This window comes from Sorghum bicolor, unplaced genomic scaffold (assembly GCF_000003195.3).
Source record: "Sorghum bicolor cultivar BTx623 unplaced genomic scaffold, Sorghum_bicolor_NCBIv3 super_70, whole genome shotgun sequence".
NCBI classification, from domain to species: Eukaryota; Viridiplantae; Streptophyta; class Magnoliopsida; order Poales; family Poaceae; genus Sorghum; species Sorghum bicolor.
In genome coordinates, this window is record NW_018396443.1 from 58,005 (window position 1) to 61,013 (window position 3,009).

A 3,009-nucleotide genomic window follows, 5' to 3' on the forward strand; every position below is an offset into this window, starting at 1 on the left:
CGCCCAGGCTCGCGCCCCGAGTTCTGCAGCGGCCGCCGCGCCCTCCTACTCATCGGGGCATGGCGCTCGCCCAGATGGCCGGGTGTGGGTCGCGCGCTTCAGCGCCATCCATTTTCGGGGCTAGTTGATTCGGCAGGTGAGTTGTTACACACTCCTTAGCGGATTTCGACTTCCATGACCACCGTCCTGCTGTCTTAATCGACCAACACCCTTTGTGGGTTCTAGGTTAGCGCGCAGTTTGGCACCGTAACCCGGCTTCCGGTTCATCCCGCATCGCCAGTTCTGCTTACCAAAAATGGCCCACTTGGAGCTCCCGATTCCATGGCACGGCTCACCGGAGCAGCCGTGCCGTCCTACCTATTTAAAGTTTGAGAATAGGTCGAGGGCGTTGTGTAACATCCCTGATGTTACGGTTACTAAAAACGGATCATGTCATCATAAGCATTGCAAACCATAATTGTTAAAGCACAGTAGTATGCATCAACTTAAAATAAGTTTACTTTGATTGCTTGAGCTTAGGGAAGTAGAGTGTGCTTCTGTGGTGTGTTGTTGCTTGTGTGGTTGCTAAAACCCTAGGGTAAAAGATTTCCGAGAAAATGGGGGGGGAAAACCCTGATTTCTGGATCCTAGATTTGTCCCCTTTTGCTTAAGTCAAAAACTAAGCAAAATTTGAGGTTGAGTTCAAAAGCAAAGTTGTAGCTCTTGGCAAGATGTACAACTTTGGTGTTTTGAGTTTTTGAAGTTTCAATACAAAATTCAAAGTAATTTTGAAAATACAGATTTCCAGAAAGTGTCCCCTTTTCCAACTTAAATCCCCAATTCAAAATCCATTTGGAATTTTGAAAAGTGGTCAACATGAAAGTTGTAGAGCACAAAAAGTTGAGCAACTTTCATGTTGGGAGTTTTTCAAGTTGTTATACAAAATCAAAAGTAATTTTGGAAATTCTGTTTTGCCCCAATTCAAAAATTTGAATTTCTTTTGAATTGAGTCTGATTTTCAAACTGTCTGGCAAAATTAACTTATTTCCAGTGAGAATCAGCTTGGGACATCTAAATATGATTTGTAGCTTACAAAATTTGGCACAACTTTTGTTTTGGTGGCAATTGGACTTTAGTTCAAATTTTGGCTGAAATTCGCAAGGGGACAAAAGGGGGAAGATAGGGGTTGCTACAGTGATCCGATAGGGATCACCGGCTCCCTGTCCAGCGCAGCTGCCGCGCGAGCAGCGCCGCGCGCATGCGTGAGTGCACGCAGCTGCTTGCTGCCAGGGTCGCCAGGCGACGTGGGTGCCTCGGGCTTGCCTTCCCCTCCACTTGAGCACCGACGTGGACGACGCCGTCCGTGTTCGCTGTCCACGGCCGGAGAAACTCGACATCCCTCTCTCTGAAATCCACCGTACCCAGTTCCCCTCGCGCCAAATTGAGCACGCGGCCGTATTCGCCATCTCCTTGCGGACCCAGAGCACCCCCAAGCTCACGCCCTAACCCCTTCAAGCGCCAGAGCTTTTCCCCTCTTCTCCAATTCCGGCCGAGACCGCCGCCGCGGAACTCTTCCCGTGGCCACGGTGTTCTAGTGAGTATCACACCCCACTGGCGACCGTTTCACGTTCCTCCCGTGCCCCGGTCGCTCATGCGCTCGCTCCCTCTCTTTGATTGTGAGCAGGATTGCCGGAACAAGCTTGCCGGAGCCAGAGCTCCCGCCCGACGACACTGCCCCCGTCGCCAGCGGCTTCAGCTGCTTTCCCGCGCCTTGCAGCGTGAGCACCACTCTTCCTAATCCCCGTGGAAGCTCGCTAGGCCATCCTTTTACACTCTACCGGGCCCTAGTGGCCGGCCGACGATCGGCCAGGGCGGCCGCCGCCTTTCGCGTGGCCGAGATAGGAGGAGGGCGGTAGAGCGTCCTCAAGCCGTATCTCTGGAGTCGCAAGCTCAAGGCGCAGCCGATGCGCACCCTGGTGTGGGGCTGGGGCCTCGCCAGCGGCAACCGGGAGCGCGGCAAGGCCGCCGGGTGCGAGGGAGACGGAACTGACGAGCGGGACCCGCTCGTCAGTGTCCGCGTGAGGGGAAGGGGGCAGCACGCGCCACCCGCTCAGGCTCGCGTGGGCCGAGCAAAGCGGGCCGGCCTGCGGGCCGATTCCAAACCACGCTGCAGTGGCTTTTTCTTTTTCTTTTTATGTAATTTTTGTTGAATGTTTGAAATTGTGTAGAAAATTGTGGGTTGATCCAAAAATCACAAAAATTTTTGTATAGATTCCCTGAAATAAGTAGAACCCAAGAAAAATACTAGGCTCTGTTTTCTGATAGTTGGTCAGGATATGAAAATTGGCTCTTTTAATTAGCAAATAAAACTTTGATGAATTTTAGTAATTTATTAGGGTGTCCAAAAATCACCAAAAATTGTGGGGAGCCTCTGGATATTATTCCCTGGCTCCACCCAAAATTTGGTGGCATTTGGATAATGTTTGTTTAAAATATTAATAAACCCTTATTTAGCACTTAAATAATAATTCCAAAATAATTAAATAATGATTATTTAGATCCTCATAATTAGGGTTGAGTGATTTTGGATTGTGTGAGAACCTAAGGTCATTAACCCTAATGACCTTTGGCATTTGATTATTGTTTAGCCTTAATGCTTAATTACTGTCATTAGTAATTAATTAAGAATTAATTAAGGTAAATAGGTTTAATAATTACTTAATTTAAGATAATTATGAATTAAGTAAAGTCTTAGTTTACAGATGCAACCTCTTGAGTAAAAATATTAAGTTATTAAACAAATTTATTTATTAATTGTTCTGCACTGCATTGGGAGGACAAATTGTACTTGATTTGGCCCTTCTTGCATAATTGCCATACGCATATCATAAGCATTCATCATCTTGCGTATAGCGTCCGTGACCGAAGGAGTGCCCGTTGAACCGAACCTCGAGGTCGGTGCTCCGTTCGAGGAAGTCGGATCCGAGACTTGGGAAGTCTCCGAGGGTCCCTCTCTGCCCTACAACCAAG

General features: G+C 48.3%; 1 long non-coding RNA gene across 1 annotated transcript in view; it reads left to right on the forward strand.

Annotated features, from left to right (window-relative positions):
• The first annotated feature begins 53 nt into the window (after positions 1-53).
• Positions 54-3,009, forward strand: part of LOC110431530 — a 22,146-nt gene continuing 19,190 nt past the window's right edge. The window contains exon 1 of the long non-coding RNA XR_002448968.1: positions 54-378. This is a non-coding gene — a long non-coding RNA (uncharacterized LOC110431530). The remainder of the gene's footprint in view (positions 379-3,009) is intronic.